Here is a 22,701-nt window from a genome sequence, read left to right as displayed (position 1 = left end):
ACATTAAAACTGTTCTTCATCGTACCAATTAACAAAGGACCCAAGGTCACAGCCCTGTCTACTAGAAGTTATGTGTCTATTTCACTAAACTGTATTCATAATTATGTTGTGGTGACAACATAATCATTGCCTGGAATATATTCAGAGATGATTCTTTTAGTTGATAAAACACTACATTCATGTACTGCGCTGGAATTAAAGAGAGATGGTTGGAGTGAATGGTGTACAATCAAGGTTTGTGACCAGACTAGTGTCTGTGGTTCGGTTTAGGCAACAAAAGCACTTTGATTAGGTTAAGATAAGATAGTGATTTCAGTCAAATGTTAACAAAAATATTGATAGTGAACATTTTGCTGATACTTTCATTGTCAACATTTTTGCAACTTGCCCGCACACCTGGGGCGATTTCCGGTTTTGCAGCTGTATGAGGTGTATGAGCTTAAACCAGTTTGATTTAATGCTAATCGTCTGACCCAGCATTGTCATTATGACATGTTCAGGCTAATTCAAAAGTCTGCCGTTTGTACCGATAGTGTCATGGCATAACGTATTCTCATAGAACACTTTGTATGATATCCTAGAAACTAGCACCTCATGAATGATGCTACGTCCATAACGTGCAGTTAAGTAATTAACGTTAAGTTATGGAGGTTAGATTGAGGCAAGATAAGTTACTGTGGTTAGATCTAGGAAAAGAAAATGATGAGGATGTACCTCAAAATGACTCAAAGTTCACACAGATCTGAAGGTCTGTGTTTTTGTGACCCTTCCATCATCCTGACCTGCTGCCTTACGAGACCGCTCTGGACTGCTTCCTGGTTTACTCCCATGAGCCAAGCACGGCAACACACATACAGTACATTTAATTTCAGTAGAGGTGGGAGGGGAAGAGCGGCACACATTGCTCTTGTTTACGAGAAAGTGCATGTGTTTTTTGGCAGGAGTTATTTTCTCAAGCAAACAAAACTGCACCAATATGGCAACATTTTGGATATGAAGCCAACTAAAGTGGTGTCCTAACTGGCCACGTGCAACGTGACGCTCCGTTCTGAGGGGAACTTTCATCAGATGCCCTGTTTCTATTATCCCTGTTGCATGCTTTGAAAGCACCACAATGGACAAGGAGCAAGGAATTAATTGTACCAAATCTCCTTATTTCACGACAAGAAGCAAAATAAGATGGAGGTGGATGGATAAAAAGTAGGCCTGCAAATATTAGAAGACAGCAAATAGGCTATTCAACCATCTTGTAAGTGGTTACATCTTCAGTTTGATCTAAAGCACACAGCCGATTGGTAGGAGGGGTTTGTTCACATAAACTAAGCCGAACAAAAGTGTACGTAAGTGCATATTCAATGGATTCAGTGTGGACAGAGGGTTCTTAAGTTACGTAATGCAACGTGATAGTCTGATCCATGTTTGATATTAGGACACAGTGTCATTATGTTCCACTCGGGGGCGACCTCTAAGGGGGCGATCACACAGAGATGAAACACTAGAAGCACAACGCCAGTAAAACAATTGTTTTCCTATGATACGACGCGTCTGACCGGCGTTCAAGCATCTTTTTAGACGGGCGTTTTTCCGGCGTCTTTTTAGACGCGCGTTTTTGTAGACGCGTGTAGACGCTGAAAAGTTAAAATATTTTCAACTTTTTGAGCGTCAGACTCCAGTAGCACCATTCGTCATTGTCGTCATTGGCCCAGGCAGCCAATCAAATCCTCCTTCCTGTTTTGTTGTGGCAGTTACGGCAGTTTGGTCAGTTACGGCAGTTTACGGCAGTTACAAGCGACAGACAAAACAATGCAATCCGAAGACGAGAAATTTATCCTGACAATATTTGATTTTTAAGAATTATACAACACACGCACACCTCAGTACTCGAACAAACACAGGAGGAGACACGCATGAAGCTGTGCGAGCAGCGCAACGAATTTGTCTGGCGAGTACAATGTAATTGACGACGATGATATCGTCGTAGCAGCTAGTTAACTTTCAGACAGTGGGATATGTGAGAGGGCTGGTGACCTTATTTCGTAGTTCACAGTTTTTGTGCTGCATTTTTATGTATGAAAAGTGCTATATAAACAAAGTTGGATTTGATTTGATAGCTCGTGATAGTTTCATGCAAGCTAGTACCAGTGTCAGAAATTAGCAAAGGCCACGGGCCATTTGGCCCGCAATTTATCCAAGAATGCCCCCAAAAGCCATGTTCCGGGGGCCAAAATTGCCCCCAAGTTTTTGAAACAACTATATGTATTTATATTTTTAACAGTATTACACTCTGACATTAAAATCTAATTTTATTTTCATTAAATTAATTTATCGTCACGTCTACAACTCATTTTCCAGACATAATCAACAAGATTGCACTGATTACGGGAGATTAATCTGACAGAGAAGGGGAGGGGGCTTTGCTGTACCATAAGTATAAATTAACCATTTCTTGGGTGATCTGTGTCTACACAATGACAAATTAATGAAAAATTAAGGTAGAATGAATGTTAAATTTTAAATTAACTTACTTCCAGGATTGCATCTAAGGAATTTATAGTAATTTGGCCTTTTTAACAGTAAAAGTAACTGTAATGTGGTGAAACATTAGTACTGCTATCAGTAGATTAATAGTTAAATCATCACATTTAAACTGGTTGAATTATAGGAAATCTGAGTGATATTTTGCAACCATAACTTTATGTAACCCATTATTTATTTCATTTATAGTGTTTTCTACACTAGTGAAGACACTATCTTAGTTGGTTTTGCTTTTCATGTGCTTATTGTTATAACATAATTACAATTTTTTGATGGCCCCCAAACATTTTGAAAATGCCCCCAAAATATTTTGTTAATTTCATACCCTGGCTAGTACTGTCTCTACTGTCTTTGAGGGAAACACTATATTCAAGGGGAGACATAGGGAGATGACAGGAGGTGTGTGTGTTGCGCACGCATCCCCGCTCCACAGGCGCTCCTTTGTGTTTTTTTTGTCTAGCACGCATTGAATAAGCGCTTCCAGCGTTTCAAGCGTCTTTGAAGTGTCCGCGTCTCTAGCGTCTCATTTCTGTGTGATCGCCCCCTAAGTCAAATTCGACACCCAGGGGTAAAATTTGGTATACCAATCCAGTCCAGCTTTTAATATCAAACCGGTTGGATGATTTTTACATCCGGCCCGACCGTACTTGGCGGATATGTTAGTTACAAATATGAATTCATGATGTTAATAGAAAATGAATTTCTCTCTTCATTATGTTTCCCTCAATGGATTTGCTATTCTATATTAGTTATATAGAGACTGTCAGAGACTGTACAGACCCCCACACCTTCAAATCTCTCCTAAAAACCCACCTTTTTAAATTGGCTTTTAATCTGTAAACTAAATATGTCTAATTTTCTGTTCTATCCTATCCCATCATATTCTATCTCTCCCTGATCTTTTACATTGTTTCTGTATTCTAATTGTGTTATTATTCTATATTGTTTTGTATTTTAAACTGTTATTATTTTTATGTAAGCGTCTTTGAGCACTTGTAAAAGCGCGTTAAAAATAAAATTTATTATTTATTATTATTATATATAAACCCCTGGGAGACAGGGCTGAAAGCCATTCTCTGGCATTATTTAGGAATATCCATCATGCCTTATGTATTTCTATGTGTTTATTCTTTCTATCCTTTTTAATAAAGCCATGAAACTAAAGCCAGTATGCTCAGTGGAAATGTGTGACAAAGATTAATTTATTAGCCTGGCCTGGAAGAAGTCAGCAGTTGGCAGGAACTGGCCACAAAGAAAAAAAAATAATACCCAGGGGGAATCTCTGGAAATCAATTTCCAACCAGTTCCTGGCTGCAAACTGAAAACAGTATTGGAGTACATAGTTGGTTTTTGAAGACGATGATATCACAATTTGAGGAATCTCAGATAATCTTTTTTATAGACTCTTGCAGGTAACTGCAGAAGTGCCTTTTAAACAAAGGCGAGAAGCAGCTAAGTCAATGTGTGTCAGGCATGAAAGATCCATTATCCACACCAAAGCATTTTTCCACATTTCACATTTTTTCACGCAAATCACTTAAAGGTAACATCCACAGTCACATAAACACTGCAGCTCTGACACTTTCAAAGTGACACAAGCTGTCACATCAAGGGACAAAAATTCACCTCTTCCTTTCTTCCTCCTCTTCTGTCTACTCCTTGAGGGTTTCGTCCACTGTCTGCTCGTGTTGTAACAATTTTTCCACACATTATGTCCCGCCACAACATTCACTTTGAACTGGAAGTATAGTACTGAAGCAAGACACTCTCCAAATGTGGCTTCAAGCTGTCTTTAAAGGCTCGGATTCCCATTGATACCTTATTTGAAGTATTCACTTACATTACTGTGAGACACTTTGGATAAAAGTGACCCAAAAAAAATGGAATATGTTATGCATATTTTATGATACTGTTGAAATTATAAAAGGTTATACTTACTCTTTCTCTCACTCTCTCTCCTGAACACACACACACACACACACACACACACACACACACACACACACCAATCCATGGCTGTGTCCTCCCATACAGTGAGAGCCAGATTAAGAGCAAAGAGGGGGCACTTCGATTACAGCAGTAAAATGACCCGCTTCACACAAAGTTCACCTCATTTTGGTTGCAAATTAAATGTCGGCTTTGGTTTAGAGTGCTGAGCAGGTAGCCTCGCAGAATACCAATATGCTGTGGCCATTCCTCTGCATCAACTTTCTAACCCTATAGGGTTGTTTAATGAAATCAATTCGATGGAAGTTTTAACTTTCAATATATTCATTTCAATCAAACAGACAGTGTGATCATAAAGAGAAAGAACTATAAGTGCTGAACAATTTAAATTCTCACAGCAGGACGACACATTCCCATCTCATCAGCTTCAATTAGACTGTGGCCTCAATCATATTAACACTACATCATCATCATTAGTGGCTTGACCTCCGGTGTAATCACAGCATACTGTACGCCATTTAAGCAACATGGTCGGTGCTTCTTTCCAACGCATATTAGAGTGTGGGTGAATACATGTTTAATCTACTGTAGGTAGCTTCTGGGTGAATTAAATCCCTAAACCTGACAGTGTAACTATGACAGCATCACGCTCTTCTTGGCAGTGATGGGCCAGTAGTGTAACGAATTACTCATCAACTTTCACCAGTAATATTACAGTTAGCCCAAAAACAAATAACTCGTCACAACCTACAATCTGTTTAGTCAAACCATCTACTGATTTAAAATACAACAATCAATCACATCCTTGGATTGATTTTCATAGTCCCCACGCATGCACATCACGTAGCAGCAAGCTAGCATGGAAGATGAAAATGCTAACATTAACCAGCAGCTGAAAACATTCCCACGACAAGATGACAAGACCATTGTTGTTCCAGGTAATGGTACTAAAAGTGCTTTCACACCTGCCCTGTTTGGTTTGCATCAAAAAACCGACCGTGTTCCAACCTGGATCCGAACCAACTGCAGTCACATGACACATTGTTTGGGTTAAACATGAGCATGTTACAGTCCTGGAGGATTATTAATGTGCACCTCCTCCTGTACTGCCTTAATATGCACATTCAGCACATCCAATGCATCAAAACATTGTTTTCTAGTTGGAGCCGCGCCTCGTTTTCAAACTGTATGGTTTGACTAAAATGAACAATGACAGCAATATAGTCCACGATGAGCAGCGCTAAAATCAACCTGCGTAGTTGTCCCTCCATTGTGACATTAGAAAGTGTCACATTTATCTTGCAAGTGTACTCTTCTTCAATGTTTTGATTACTTTCTGGATTTTTCCTGCATTGAAATTCTGACCAATCAAGAGCAGCTTTCTCACACAAGGCATTTGATCTGGTCCACTTGTAAATGCTGCCGTGACAACACGAACCAACTCTAAGCAGTTATGCAGCTTTGCAACAAAACTGGTCCCTGATGTGGTCCAAAGCAAGACAACTCTAGGTCTGAAAGCACCCTTAGACTCTTTCCACTGCAGGAAACATACACTAAAACCTCCTGAAACATCCCACCAAGGGTGAGCCCTCCTCAGCTGCACAGGATGGATGTACCACTGCACCACTGAATCCAGGACAGCTTAACAAAATATGACCAGCTTTGACCAGCTTACAGATACACTACCAATATGTCCTAAAAGTCAATCATCTGGAATAGTTGTGGCTAATTGTCACATTTTTTTAGGTGCATTGACAGAAAACTGATACACACACATAGCCAGAAGCGTCGATGCCCAATAGCTGGTATTGGGACAGCCCTAGAAGGGAGTAATATGTAAAGAAATAATATGACTTTTCAAAAGTGTAACAAGAAATGAGTCATAAATTACAATTTGTGAGCAATGAGCCGAACACTGCTTCTTAGAGAACAACACAATGTCACAGAGTTATCACCCTTTTGTTTTAAAGCCCATCACCTGTGTACTTTTTTTAAATTCTCATGAGAATCATAATGCTTCCCTGAACTAAAAGCAGCTCAGCTCAGTATAAAACTTTCCCAAACCCCTTTACAGACAGATCATGAGCTCACCAGTGCCACTTAGACCTCTGCTCTGACGGTCTTTTCCAATTTGGCTTAAGTGTGGAAAGCTCACCTGAGCCTGGCCCACTTAAGGTCATTATAGCTGAGGACTGCAGCTACAGGGAGCCTTCTCCTACAGAACCTGAACCTCCTCCATCATAATCTTCTCCCTCAGCCTCTGACAGTGCTTACTCTCCTGATGGAGCAGGTGATGAGTAGCAACGCAGTATTAATGTAATGCTATGTAGATTGCTTGTCCCAGGTGGGGATGGAATTCATTCGCAAACACATGCTGCCAACATGTGTCATTATGCGCAAGCACACAGCCTTGTGTGCAGTTACCAATAAAAATAGCTGTTTGCATGTATACATATTTCAAAGTAAATCATATTAAATATTCAGAGCAGTCAAGTGCATGCACACGTATATGTACTGCATGTAAACAAGATGAAATAGCCTACTTTTAGTTGGTGCTCAGCAACTACAAACTGCATACATATACCCTAATTTTAGTACCAACTACAGACTGCATAAACTATCAGGCAAATCTCTCCAGAGCCTCCTCCAAAGGAAAAAAAACAGAGTTGTGAAATCTCAGCCAGGAGAGGAGGATATGACAGACTAGTCTAGACTGTCTGTCATGAAATGTCTCTTGCAGTCTCCCGTAGGGTATCTGGAATGAGAAATTATTGTCAAGTGAATAAGGCAAATGTGATGTATACTGTTGAAACATCTCTGAAACATGAGGATCACACAGTGAAAGCCAGTATTGTTGAAAAAGGCTGAGACGGACAAGCACGACTGTTACAAGGTGGAGGCTGACCAAGTGAAAAAAAAAGGTTAAGGTTCAAAGCTCTGCATGATGGACACAGGTGTTTTATTTCACCACGGGTAATTAGCCTTCTGCTCAGGTTAAAGCTGAGCTGTGATTGAAATTAAATAACATCAACAAAAAGTCTGTGTAATAACAACACTGATGAAAAGTGAACACTCTCCTGACCCAACAGGTGCAACAAAACTAATGGGAGAGTAAAGGAGATGCATGTCTTTGCACACCCACAGTCCTGTAAAGAGATCTAATCGGACACATCACAGTGAGTGAAAACACCTGCGTGGGAGGACCACTGGCGTGTAGAAGCTTCAAACAACTGAAACTTTTCCAAAACCATTTTGGTATCTGGTCACGGATGAAAAAGAAACCATTTGAAAAAGAAAAGGAGACACAACTCACAGTAGAAAACTTTGTCATGAGTTGTTTGAATGACAAACAAGTACAAATGACTCAAATTTAAAACACCTGGAGCCTCATTTATAAAACTCTGCAGAGGATCTGTTGTGGAATAAAGAGACTCAAAACACAAAATTGGACATTTGAGGGTATACTCATGAGGAAGCCAAAGAATGGGCTCATCATGGCAATTTAGAGTGTCTGGCAAACAAGCACTGTAAGTACTGTAAGTACTTCCCGTCACTTAAGCTGCTGTTTTCCACCTATGGGAAAATTGTAACTGAGTAGCAGGTGGCACCTTTTATGGTAGCCTCAGCCACCACCGTGTGTGAATGGGTGAATGTGACATGTAGTGTAAAAGCGTTTTGAGTGGTTGGAAGACGAGAAAAGCACTATACAAGTCCAGTCCATTTACCATTTATCAAAACAGCTGATGCTGTGTTCTGAAAGTCTTTAATGTTATCTGATGTTATCTTGGTTTTCTACAACCGATGACGATAATTTCATTCCTTAACATGGTTTTACGTAAAAAGGGATTCCATGTATTCACGTTTAATAGCAAGGAAAGGCAAGACAGACCTCTCTGAATCCTGCCACCTGCCACATCCTGGCATCATCTAGCATTTCAACAGTCCGGCCCTCCTCTGCGCTCCAGGGCTGGGCAATATCATGGTGAGACAGCACTGATGAAATATTGAGCGGTATTTGAATTGAGATGTGTGTTGGCTTGTATTTTTTTTATTTATTTATTTTTACAATTTACAAGCTCACCAGTGCCACTTAGACACTTAAGCCATTACTTGTTTTTACAAAAGTTAGGGCTCACTAGCACAAGAACAGATAACACTGCTGGTTTGTATGTTTTTGATGAAGCGGATCTATAAGTATCGCATGATATTAAGTGAAATTAAATGTGCAATTGCATCATTATACATGAATCCTCTCACATCTCTTCTACAGTCTTGCTTCATTCCAGCACCTCACCCTCTGCATCGCCAGTTCTCCCTGCCTCCAAAATGTGCCTGCGCATGGGTCAGATTATCTGTAAACGTATGCACATTTTTAAAATAAATCCCAATCATGCTTAGAAAGTGGCGTATGCACATTTAAAGCCTTTTTATGTGTGTACACAACAGTTATAAATGAGGCCCCAGTGTATGAGAGCAATGCACATTACAAAGGGAGATGAACCTGATTTGTGTCAGTAAAGGACACAGGCCTCTAGTTCCTGGCGCGGCGCTGGGTGGCGAACCCCGCGCAGAGCTAGTTTAGAGCAGCGCAACCCGAGGCGCACTCGATTTGGCAGTTTGGCAGACCGAGGTGCGCTGAGATGGGTGTGGCGGCGCAGCAGGGGGAGGTGTCGACAGATCCAGCTTGGCGCAGTGACAGTTTCGTGCCAAAAGGCTTTGCCGAAGGTGCGCTAAAAGCTCGCCAACTGAAACCAGGTCTACTGTCAGCGCAGGCGGAGCGCAGCCGGTGTAAGTCAAAGTTTGGCTGACCGGCGGACAGTGCACACACGTCACCAAAACCTCACAGGCAGGTTTCCAGAATATCAGGCACATTAACGATGCAATAAATACCCACAAAACCACTATTCAATGCAACTATCTGCAATCGGCACATAAATGTTTCTCTATATCGACTGTCCCGTCACATCTGATGTCAGATCAAAGGGGATTGGCACCGTTTGGCACGTTTGGCACGCTTAATGGAAACCCAACCTGATTTGATTAACACAGCTGCAAACTAATGAGTTCACATCCCTCTCAGCCAACCACAAACAGCCACAGCATCAGATAGGGAGTATATATTCAGCATCTGTCATCTTAGAAAAGTCACAAGAAAAGAAACAGAGTGAGACTGCGAGAGAGAAAGAGAGAGCGTGCTCGCACGAGAGAAACGCAACATTGATTTACAATTGTGGTGACCTCCTCCCAGGCTACCTTTGCATCATCAGCCCGTGGAGGTCTGCTCGCAGTTCCGTATATTTTGGGCTTGGACCTCCCGGACCAAAACATCAGTTTCCTCCTGGGAGAAGTTTGGCTGTATGGCGCTGCTGCTCTCTTCTGCCATGGCGAATTGAGTAAACTCTCATTACGCCTTTGCGTGGCGCATTTAAGGGCGAGGAGAGGGGCTCATTTGATTGGTGTGATGTGCATTGGCTGTGTAAAACCCACTCCATGCCTTCTCTCCTCCCTCTTTCCGACTTGCGCAGGTAGGAGGGACGGAGGTGGGAAAGAGGAGTAGCTGCGCCAGCGCGCACGGTGTGCCAAACTTGCAAAATCCGCCTGGCCACACCCAGTTGGCAAAGCGCAGGTGCGCTGCGCCTCCGCCTCGCCCGGTCTGCGAAACTAGAGGCCACAGTGTGATGTAGTCCTTTAGTCAGCGGCACTACAGTAGCTGGCCATAATGCTTCACTGTACAACATACGAGGTGAATTGAACACACAGGAGGCCAAATTAGCAGACAAGAGCTATCATAGATGGTTTTTCCAGTCTTTTGTGGTCAGTCCAATGTCCCCACATTTAGGTGCCAACATTCTCATAATGTCAGCAAATGGAGACTTTTCATGTCATCATATCAATTAGACTATGGCATATTGTTGTATTCTATGTTTAGGAACATGAGGAAGATCACAAGTGGCATTATACAAAGCTGATATATTGCCTGTGCCTTATCCAGCAGAACAATCATACATCAGTGTCACGCATCTCTGAGGACACTGTCTGCATATGAAGTGACCCCACATGGGTTCACAGATGCAATGTTGAGGACCTAGATGCAACACAAACATGCACAGTACATACAATGTACTCTGAATCTCTTTTGTCTGTAATTTTTTGAAGAACATTTTACCATATTTCAAAGAGGCACGGTGTCCACTGGCTTGCTCCAGTATAATTATATGCAAAAGGATGATAAATTTAGCTGAATAATCAGCAGCATTCAGCAAATGAACCAACTGAAAGGCACAGGCCCAGAGCCCCTGTTCTTTTTCCTTGACTCTTAAAGAGTGCCCTCTTAGAATGTGCTCATTAGCATTTATTAGCATTAAAGGATTTTTGTTTATTTATTTAAACCTGGACAGTATTTCACTGAAAGAGACTGCCATGTACAAAAAGGCACAAAATAATTTCAGATGGGAAATGGCCACCAAGATGAGAGTGCACAGCGCTGACCAGAATACTAATGATGACAGAGACCTGGTCAGGAAAAGACTAGAAGCTTTTTCTATCACATAAAAACCCTGGACTGTCTGAAACCTGCTGTCTAAAATGCACAAACACAGTGCTTCATATCAACTTGAGTTGTTTTACAGCTACAGTGTGTTTCTGTAGGGCTGGTCAGGTCTTTTTATTTTCACTCTTATTACAGCACTGCAGAGTAATTTTCAAACCATCAAGATCAACCATGTCTGCGTTTTCATCTTCTGTTTCAGTGAACCCAGGGATGTTTTGATCATTTTTGTGGCACCACAAAAGATAATGTAGCGATGCTCACATTTCCCGTCATGCTGGACTGAGTAATTTGTAGTTGGCTGTTAAGTTCGCTGTTTTTTGTTCCATAACTAACTGTCATTTTTGTTGTTATTGTCGATGGTGTGTCTGTTCAGGACATGATGGTTTTTGCTAGTTATTGTCATTTGTGTGTTAGTTTATAGTTTGCACCATTAGTGGCTTGGCTATCCCACTTCATGACCCCAGCTAGATTTTCCCACTGAGCTTTTGAGTCTGAGTTACATCTGTTGCATGTCCATCAAGACTGACAGTGTTCAGAACTACTTCTTGTCATTTGTGAAGCAGATGTTGTCACAATATCTTAATTATATTACCCAGGATTCAACATTAACTTTGGCTTTTGGCCCCCTATGGCTGCTAAGTTTTGTCAGCTCTTTTTGTCAGCACTCTTTGAAAATGAATCTCAATAAGATTACCTGACTAAACAAAAGTGAAATAAATAAAAATCCCCATACTGCACCCTTCACCAAGACAATGTTACACTTCTACAAACATCCTCATTCATCTGCTCATTTTAGTTCAACATTCCACAAAACTCTTCGCCAGGTAGCCAGGGCTTGAGACTACTTCTGCGTCCTGTCATCATGGTGACGACAGAAAATGTGTTTGTGATGATCAGGGTTTGTATGTATGTATTACTGGCACACAGCAAATGACAAACTGAATTAGGAGCACCTCTTTGTACTAATATCACTAGGAGAGGAGCCAGTAGCTATTAGCTGCTAGCAGTTGATGGGCTGCAGAGTTCTGCAGTGTGTGGCAGACAGAGCTAACAGTTATCTGAGCTAATAGAGCTAACAGCTAGCCGAGCTAAACACAGCAGGACTGAGAGTTTCTGTTCAGAGAAACATGAAGCATTTAAAGCTATAGTTGGTAATGTTGGAGAGCTAGCAAGATTTGAAAGCAGCATCTCCTTTAAGCTCCACCCCCTCCTCCCTTTCCTGTCAGTGCTCCGTCCAAAGCCACGGCCCCACACAAACTTGAACGCGCATCCTGCAGTAGGATTCAGCAGGGCAGAGGAGAGCCGAGTAAAATAACAAATCCCCCCGAAGCAAACAAATAAATACCTGTCCAACAGAAAGACAGCAACCTCTGCATCACTTTTCAGGCTCTTCAGCTCCCTCAGTTGTCTCCACTGTTCAAAAGCTGCACCAATGTTGATATCTGGTTTGTCCTCTCTTTTTCGTCGCAGCATTTTCTGCCTCCGACTTTCTTTTCTCAGCCTGTTTAGTGGGGTGAGCCGTTACAAGTAATGCTGGAAGTGATACTTTTGGCTGCATTTTCTCTGCCATTGTTCAGCAAACTCCTGCTAACTCGGTATTTCTGCTGAGGAGTGTGCTGAATATTTCCGGCAACGGTGACACGTGATGAGTGCACGCAGGGAGGATGGAGGGGGGGCTCGGGCAGGATAAGACATGAAGGCATCTGATTGGTTCTTTCCATTCGCACTGAATGGCAGGGATTGGTCAGAGTTTTTACAGGCCTGCAGCTGCCACAGAGGTCAGATTTTTTTCGTTCCTTTTTCTGAACACATTATGTATTGACTACTCTCAGGATGGAAGGACTGTGAGAGAATTTATCATATTCACAAAGATATTTTCAGTCTGTTGTGTTAAATTTCCTCCTCTGTAGGCTATTGTATTTGCCTAAGTTTACATCTGGGCCATCAAAGATGTACTTTGGCAAGCAAATTTAGGGGCTTGGTGGCCCGTGGGGCCAGTGCTTAAAATGATTAGTGTCTATCCCTGTTGCCTATTTTCAAAATCAAACTTTTGCAGAGGCTTGTGCTTGTAGGTGATGATCAGGCCTCCTTTGTCAGCAACCTTGTTTACTTTCTGTTTTTACAGTATGTCTCATTCTACAAGCTCAGCTGCTTACTAACGAGCTAATACACACACTCATTTGACCGTGAAAATGGAAACACACAACCATCCTCCTGTTAGATACAACAATCGCACTCTTATGTGTCATTTTAAAAGCCATCCAATTAACCATGTAATTTCCTTGGGCCCTCATTGGCCGGAGTGATATCGATTCTAATTTTCAACATCTCATTTTATACCTACTGCTAATTTTGATTATGACCTGGCCTTGACATGTAATATCAGTTGAAAAAAAATAAACATGCTTTGATTTTATATTTCGTAGATGAGAGTAACGTCCCTTGCTTTCTCCTGCTGCGTTCGTCCAAAAATAGAGCTCTGGGTGCATCATCCATGATAATTAGAAATATTGGCAGCCTGTTTCAGCCTGTGTTTTCACTCTCAACTGACGCTGATCATAGTGGAGACTTCAGTAGAGTCAGGACTGGGAAATGATCCAGGAGCGATGTTCGTGGAAGAGGCACCTCTCACCCAGCTGTGCTTATGTAATAGACTAGCTCTTTTGAGCCTGAAATTAATCTAAAACAAATAAATACTATTTTCATGGTTTAATTATATCTTGTTTTAGCATGTTTCCAAGCAAGCTGTGAGTGTTACAGCTTTGGAAATATTAGTCACAAAGCGGGATTTGTAAGGAGCGTGTGTTCCGGGGCATCAGAGTAACACACACGCTGGGGGCCGAGGGAGAGGTCTCCGCTAAATGTATTATTATTTTTAATTTACCTCCAACTGTGAGTGTGTGTTTGTTTGTGCATGGGTGGAGGGGGTAGGACCAATTTCAAGATTGAAAAGTGATGTCAGCCAGCCAAGAACGCAATATTTTAATAACGCCCGTTTGTAAGTCATCACCATGCTGACTCACTGACATTTACCATTTTCAAAGGCTGTATGCTCATGAATCCTGCATACAGATGGTCTCAGTTTTCTTCACACATTAAGGCCCACATATTGTCTAAAATAGATAACCTTTGGGGAGTGTGAAAAATGTCCTGAACCACATATTGATACGGAATCAAGTGGCACATTGAATTGTCTAACAGGTGTGAAAATCACCAGCACTCACACGCACACCTCATAGATTGTGCAAAAAAAGAAATTGCCTCTGCTGTTTTGTCCCACGCTTTCTGACTAATTCAAATTCAAGGCGGGCTGAGCCGAGCATCATAGTGGAGGAATTAAATTAAGATAAAATGTGTGTTAACTGTCAACTGTTGGACAAAGCTCTTTCATTATAATACTTGCAACTGAGCGGGAGGTTCACCCCAGCATAGTAAAAGGTTTGTTTGCAGTTTGTTGTTTTCAGACACCCAGAGGAAAATACAGATTTACCATAAATATCAAGCAGCACTTCTATTAATATTGGGCTATGGCTTTGCATGTGGAAGCTAGCAGCTAAAAACCCCACACAATCTTTTCACTCACATCCGTTGAAAAAAAAACAACCCAGGAGCATCTGGATGAACATTTGGGATTCCTCCAATCTGACCTCCCCCTCAATTTCAGTAGGCGGCTCGCTATGTGTGCCAGCAATCAAAGAGAATCTATTGAGCTTCAACCCAGCAGTATTGTTTGTCCTTTCATTCGGCTGTCAGTAACGGACTGGCACAAACAATTTCGACAAAACTAACAGGTGGGACAAAATGCCAGTGACTTTGTCAATTGAGATTGAACGGTGATTTAACACAGTGAGGCCAACTCCTCGGGATAAGGCAGAAAGAAATGTATATAATTCTGAGCAGAGCTGTAGTAAAATTCAAGGCTTCTCTTCAGGTGTCTCACTCCTCACTGTGTACGTACTTCACTCACTCCTTAGCAACACTATCTGCTGTAAGCAGTTTCACTTGGCTGTGTTTTAGTGTCAAAAACTGAAGTGAGAAAGCTGGTGCTTTCTCTGCCTGTACTATTCTAATAAACACAAGCAGCATTGGCTCATGTGACTCCGTTTTGGAGGTATAAATACAGTACAGGAAGTACAGACAGACTATCAGCCTGGTCTCACTTCCAGGGCTTAAAATACGCCACTTGAGCAAAGTGCTGTTTAGCATCTGTGTGAGACGCACTGGGCTTTCCACCAACTCTTACATAAACCCATCCGCGTCATTATTTGAAACTAAGAGCAACTGATGTAGTTTGAAACGTGAAAGTCTGCTCAAGGAGGGCGGGAGGGGACATGGACAGGTCCAAGGAACACTGCACTTTGACCCAGGAAATCAGTGTTAGAGACCAACAAACAGCAAAACTGGTTGCACCCACAGCTGAGTATTTCTAAGCAACACACCACTGCCTTCACAGCCACGTTTATGACATCTGCAGTCTTTTCCTAACTATGACCAGGTAGTTTTTGCTGCCTTAACCTAACTGCTGACCCCTTCTTATCGCCAACCCCATGTCATCTCAGTAATGCCCTGTGCTTCTACCCAAGCAGCAAAATTTGACAAGTAGGAATGAGATCACATTGATATTATCCAAGTGCATCAAAGTGCATTTAAGAGAAATAATCTCTACACAAAAATCAATAAATCAAAGGCCAGGCTTCATTAGAGGGGAATTAAATGAGATAATTCAGATTTATGCTGGATTTATTATTCTGTGTCAAATTGACGCCATACCCTACGCTGCAGCCTGACATGCACTTTCTCAGAACTACACATCGCGATGACACAGACCTCCTGTCTATTTTTGTAAGCTAAAACCATTTCCCTCAGTGGAAACAAAGCTTTTATTTACTTTAATTTCACAGATAAGAAACAATAATTTGTGAAGACAATAAAGCCTCCACAAAAATAGCATTTTAAGTCTTGTGTGTTATTTATCCTGGCTTCATATGAGCAGAGGAAATCTGCACTAGTCGCTAGGCTAATTTATACAATGTAAAATGCCATAGGCTTGTGCTAATAACATTAGCATAGTGTATTTGTTTGGAAAATGTGTTTAGTATAAGACTGTTGTTTATCAGTGAACCTTGTAAAGGAGCCAAATTTTGTAACCTTACCTTTGTTAAATCTTGCTGTTGTTCCTGGCTTCATATGAGAAGAGGAAACGTCCCCTAGCCACTAGGCTAATTTATACAATGTAAAATACCATAGACTTGTGCTAAAAACATTAGCATGTTGTATTTGCAGGTAAAATGTGTCCAGATAAAGACAAATGCCTTGTCTGTAAATGTTGCAAATTATAGTGACGCCACTTTGTGTACTTGTGTTTGAAGTTGTTGCTATAAAGCCATGTTTAATGTGTGTTTTGAATCAACTCAACTTTACAGCACTTCACAGAAACCCTTACACTGACTAGTGGTTTGGAGGTGTAACTGCAGAGTGACACAGACACAACCGCACAAGTATAAATGTGTACAACAGCGAAGGAGACATGTGTAGGCTACAGTGTAGCCTCTGCATAGAGTCAACGCACAAGTATAAATCCTGCTTTAGACGAATCCTCATGCCAATCATCATGCCATATTTGTAAACAGGCTTGTCCATGTTCTAGCTCTCTGATTATTCACTGCAAACAAATAATACAAATTGTGATGAGCTACTTTTTTTTTTCTTTTTTTTTGTCTGTATACGCTTTCACAGCCAACAGTCATTGTATATCCTCTAATACTTAGAGTGGATGGATGGGTTGGCAAAGTGTGCAACTTTTTGTCTCTCATGTCAGGCATCATAAAAAAAACAGAAAAAAAAGTCTGATGATTGTGGAATTAGTGAATTTGTTTCTCTGAGTCAGTGATAATATTAAATATGTCTTCCTTCATAAATAATGTAGGGCCCATATTGGCCAATCAGTAACTAATATGTTCCCTTGTAACTGTAGCACTCCTCCTGGGCAACTCATTGTAATTCTGAAATGCTGCAGTGCAGTTGCAAAAGCCTTCATTTCCCTAAATTCCCTCTAATCTAATCAGTGGCGTCTGAGATTTTGCACATGTCACATGGATAACCAAACAAACCATCCTGAAGTTTAGCCACTGGTTTATTTTCATGAATGAATAGATGAGTAAATTAATGCAGATTCATAATCCTTTGCCCTATTTCACCATGAAGAACAAGAACAAAAGTCTGAATAACATTTGATTTGCTCTTTGAAAGAATTTCCATGGAGGCAATGTATCCCAAATGAAAACTAGGGCACCAGTGGAGGCATTTGATATGATTCTGTAGAACAACAGAATGCACAAAAGGTCAGGGAGGGTTGAATTCTTTCCTGAGACTGTAACATACAAGAATCACTATTGTGTTGGCCTAGTAATGCCTCCAAATACAGAAGATAAAAGCTGTTCCTGAATTATTTATACAATTTCCAATTTATACCATTTAGATTCGCTCAGCCAGCCGGAAAAAACTAGGCAGGGGAAGTGAACAAATATTGCTCTCTCATCCAACATCAACAACTGCTGAGTAATGTCCTTAACCCCCAACTGCTGCAGACTACAGCTGCATTTCACTAATCCCAAATGTAAGTGCATGTGAATGTGTGAGTGTGGAGCAAGTTGCTGATTCTGGAAAAGATAACACATGTTAAAATTTGTGGCAGATGTAATGATAAACTCTGACTCATCTTTTTTTAGTATTAGATAAAATAACACTTCTGTGATTTGGATGGCTGCTTTTATTTTATGTCTAATAAAAGGAGAAGATAGTGCGCTGCAGAATGATTAGAGATGGATCTTATCAGTATCAGCCAACTAAAATCCCATTTGTATTAAGTCATATAAAAGTACACCTTTATTTCTACCAATCAATTTGGGAAAAAAAACAACATACAATGTCCCAGCTGTAATTAATGTGCATAATCCAGTCTTTTCTTTTACATTAGTCAATTATTTGTTTTACAATCTGTAATACGGTAGATCATGGTATTTTTATTTAAACAACTTTAAAATATATTAATTTATTGTCCTGCTTGATTTTAAACAACTTTAAAATATATTAATTTATTGTCCTGCTTGATTTTTGAACAACCAAGCAAAGACTCTGTGTGGAGTTCCTCAGGGTTTTGTTCTTGGTCCTCCATCATATCAACTGCGTTGGTCAAAATGAGACTATTCTGTTCCCTATTCCTGCATGCTGTTTATAATAGGGATCCATTAAAGCATATGGATATCTCAGATAATTATCTAACCAGCAATAGTTCTAAGTCTTTGCTGTAACAACATCACATATGTTTAATAGTGTATGAAATTTTGTCCAGTATCAGCAGTGGCACTCAGCCACCTTGGCATCACAGCAAGCCCATATGCACTGTTATGGAATTGTGATGCTTGTTCATATAATACACAAAACCAGAAGCCCACGACTGTTAATAATTCATGTCCAACTCACAAACTATAAGATCTATATTTGAGATAATTACAGTAAAGGACACTGCACTGGCTTGTTTGGATATTTTGTACTCCTGTCTACCCCATCTTCAACCAGTGTTTTAGTACTCCAGTGCTTGATCTCCAGTCAAGATCACTTAGGTTAGTCTTAGCCTTGTCTCAAACTTAACCACATTTTTACTCTGTCTTGTCTTGGAATCTTGATTTCAAGACCGGTCAAGACCTAAACTGTGAGGATATTACTAAATTACCTGTGCAAAAAAGGAGTGCTGAATAACTATGGTTAAGTTGATTTTAGTGTCTTAGTGTTGCTTGCATTTGTTTGCTCATAGAAAACAAAGGAAAATTCCCATTCATAAAATGCCTTTTGATAATTTTATCAAGACATCTCTCATGGTACACTTGTAAATACAAACAAGTTATTTTCTGTGGGCGTTGGGAATGTGGATCTTTAAATCAATTTGAATACTCTGCTTTACGTGTTTTATTGTAAGTTGATCATGCAGTGTGGGAATAAAAACTGATCTGGTCTTAATATTGACCTGATCTCAACCTCCCAAAGTCTTAGTCTTGTCTTGGACTCGATACACTCTGGACTTGGTCATAACTTGGTCTCGGTGTAGGTGGTCCTGACTACAACACTGCCTTCAACCCTAACCTGATCTCACATGCTCATTCTTGTCAAAGACCCTCTCTTTGACAAACTTTGTATGTGAAGTTTTTGTTAACACTGTTAGAAAAGAGGAGCTGATTCACCTGTATAGTCTTTTTGTGAGGCAGTCGTTCTAGGTGGACTACATTACAGTGAAATGTGTTTATTAATGAGTTGTTAACCCAGTTTACATTTATGAAAGAGACTAATAGGACCTCAGTATAATTCATTAAAAAAATAATTGTCCTCCTTCCTGTATCTAAGGCTTATTAGCTGTTAGTTGTGATAAAAAAAAACCCCACAAATTCATCTGGATTTTGAATTAATTAGCAGCGATTAGCTAATCTTTCATCCTGTTTAGGTTGCAGATGGTCATTATCGAGGGGTGCATTAAAGCTTGTTTAATTGAATTTACTTTTAACCATCATAGTGGGCACTATTAAGTTTTACGTGAAGGGATAAAACCCTGGTTATATAGCGTTTTGACTGGGTATTAGCAAAAGGATCAAAACAGCTCTGAAAACATTTTTTACATCAGCTATGTGTTAAATTGTGTCTGGCAAGAGACGACATGGGTATGACAAGCTCATCTGCACAAAACTTAACAATGCTAGCCACCACTACGGACACCATTAGCTCTGAATTGCTGTGACAAATTTGCCAACTTCATTTCATGCATCATGGTAAATCATGAGACCACATCGGTAATAACCATCATTTGCTATAACGGCCTTGAGAATAATTGCCTCGGAGGTTGAGGAAAAATGAGTTGTTAACTTCTCATTTGGTGATGGGCAGTATCAATGGTGCCTGGCTGTGGGTGGAGGAGCATTCATGGGCACTGTGAGTCACTCTCGGATGCAAGTCACCCACTGCATGGCAAGCTTTTACTGCAGCCGAGCAGGATAAAAATGACTCCTGCTAGCCACAGTAAGGCACATCCTGTGTGTATGTATGTGTGTGTATGCCTCAGGGAGACCGAGAGGGAAAGAGGGAGACATCACTTAATAATTACCAAATAAACCAATCAATTAGCAGAATACCTCTGGTTCAAAAATACGGGGGATCAGCTCTGAATTTAATAGTGATGCATCCTGGGATATCTTCTTGATTCCATCTTTCATCCGCACTAAAACCCTCATGAAAGCTTCACTATACAAAATCAGATCCTTGTTGTTTATTCAAAACCCTTAAATCCAAGCTGATATTTCATTACTCATTTCCACCTTGGCTGTAGAAACTAATCAAGAATTAAGACAAAATAAGCAGCGACCAGATATGTGATACGTTAATGATACAAAACCTTTCAACTCTCTGCATTAAGTCCAATCTGCTTAAATATATGTTTCACAATTATCATTGCCAAAGTGCCAGAAGCCCTGCAATGCAACCACTGTGGCTGCACCTGTATTTCAATATGCATCAGAGCGTCAGCCGACCTTGCCTAAGTGCTGGAAAGGAATTACAAATGAAACAGAAGGAGAAGGTCTACCCAAGGTGGGGTAATTTGATTTATCTTTTATTATTGTTCCATCCTTCGGTGTTATCATGGTTTCTTCTCTGAAATAGGAAATGTGATAAATATTGATGTCCTTTACAGGAAATGCAGCCAGGCATGTGTGAGGTGCAGGCCCGTGGCTTATCTATCATGTTTTCCTTTGAAGAGCGTGGAAGCGTGTGTAAAATGACCCCCCTTCCCAAAACCCGAACCCTCGGAAGAGGTTTGCCTGCCTAAAAGCTCTTTCTGAAGCTTGTTAGCACAACACTCTCTCCTTCGCTGTCCCTTTCGTCCTCTTGTCTCGGGCTTCCTGTCAATCTTCCATTGCTATATCCTCTCGCCTTTGCTCTCTACCCACTTCACCTTCGACTAGCACCTCTCTCCTATTCTCTTCACTGCTTTCAGTGCCACTACCAGCTTCCCCTTTCTCTTTCTTGTGTTCCAGCATCTCTCGCCCTCGCTTTTCTAACAGTCTCTCTTTACTCCCCTCCCTGTAGAGTTCATAGAGACAAGAGAGAGAGATGAACAGAGAATTAATAACAAGACAGCAGTAAAGATTAAAGGAAAGAAGCTCATCCAGCATGCAGAGGGGACCAAAATAGCAACATCAACTTTACCTCATGCCTCCAACTGACAAAGTGAAAAAGAAAGTGAAGCAAACACGGAAGGTATATGTGATTAGCATTATGTATTCCTAAAGATAAGAATGATAACGAATACAATAAAACTAAATGCCTTCCTCTGCACACATGCCTGGGATCTGCAAGTCAGCCATCTCAAATCAGTGTCAGGTGATCTCTTTATAAGTCAGAGCTGTTGTCAAAAGGCCCTATCAAGTAATCAGACAAATCAACATGGCGGGAAGCTGCAATTTCTCACCCCCCACTTCAGCTGAGGAGGAGGTCTCTACGAGAATATGTGTAGGTATGCAGACAAGCATCCAAAGAAGGAAGTCGCACCTTGTCGCATCACACCTACATAGGCACATCGGGCACGCACACACACACACACACACACACACACACACACACACACACACTGTACAAATTCACTCATACTCATGCTGTGAACAGAAGTCAGCACACACATGACAATGTTAAACGCAGCCATTTCACTTACAGAATCAGAATCTATCTCCTTATTATGACAGAGCACCCTTCTTTCAAAATCCGATACTGTCACTGTCAGGTAGACCATGCAAAGTTGTCTCTAAGGGATGGGAGCTGAAAATAACAGCAGATCAATAGCAAGTACCAAGTGGAGCATTTTTCCCTCCAGCCTCTGAGAGCATGAGCAACACTGCTGGTGTCTGCACACATTTCTGTTCCCTGCTTCTGTCCCTTCACTCTCACACACTCCCCAGCCAGCCCATCCTCATTTCTCCCCCTCTCCATGTCCTAAATAGCTTGCTGTGCTTCATTTAACTGCCCCCCTATCCCATAATGTGTACTGCTTGCACCTGTCAATAGGTTATGAAAAGTAAATCAGGTAGGAAGTGCAAGAAAAGGGGACAGATATACAGAAAGAGAGTGTGAGAGAGGAGGAGACAGGAGAGAGATATCCTTACCAGAGCTGTAACGAAGGGAATCCAGAAATTGCTTGCTTCATTCCACGGTGGCTGCTCATTAAATCCAAGATACTGGGGAAAGGATTGAAGATTCCATCGAGATGCTGCCCCGAGAGGAGGAAAATGAGATTCTTTAATAGGAGGATTTGAGGGTGTTGAGAATGAAGAAAATGTGGTAAATATGCATAAGGAGAAGGATCTGATATCCAAGTCCAGAGCACTTCATGAGTCCTTCCCGTCAGCTGCGAAGCCACACGTGTATACACACTGACACATGCGGTTCACACAGCAAGCCACACACATACACACACACACACACACATGGGGAGGGTGTATCTTCTGTTAGTCTCAGCTAGGCTGAAAGATTGAGGGAGAATGAAGGAGGGATGGAGACGGAGAGAAAGAGAGGCACAGCGGAAGGGAGGGGATCCGGAGAAGGGCAAGGTGGAGGGAGGAGCCGCAGTATGTGAT

The 22,701-nt window shown here is 41.1% G+C and overlaps 1 protein-coding gene across 1 annotated transcript in view; it reads right to left on the bottom strand.

Annotated features, from left to right (window-relative positions):
- lingo1a (leucine rich repeat and Ig domain containing 1a) overlaps positions 1–22,413 on the bottom strand; it is a 204,465-nt gene extending 182,052 nt beyond the window's left edge. The window contains exon 1 of the mRNA XM_050072683.1: positions 22,231–22,413. The gene's annotated coding sequence lies outside the window, so the exon portion shown is untranslated. The remainder of the gene's footprint in view (positions 1–22,230) is intronic.
- Between the last annotated feature and the right edge of the window lie 288 nt (positions 22,414–22,701).

The sequence above is a fragment of the Epinephelus moara genome, chromosome 20, assembly GCF_006386435.1.
Source record: "Epinephelus moara isolate mb chromosome 20, YSFRI_EMoa_1.0, whole genome shotgun sequence".
Taxonomy (NCBI): domain Eukaryota; kingdom Metazoa; phylum Chordata; class Actinopteri; order Perciformes; family Serranidae; genus Epinephelus; species Epinephelus moara.
This window is presented reverse-complemented; position numbering and strand designations above follow the sequence as displayed.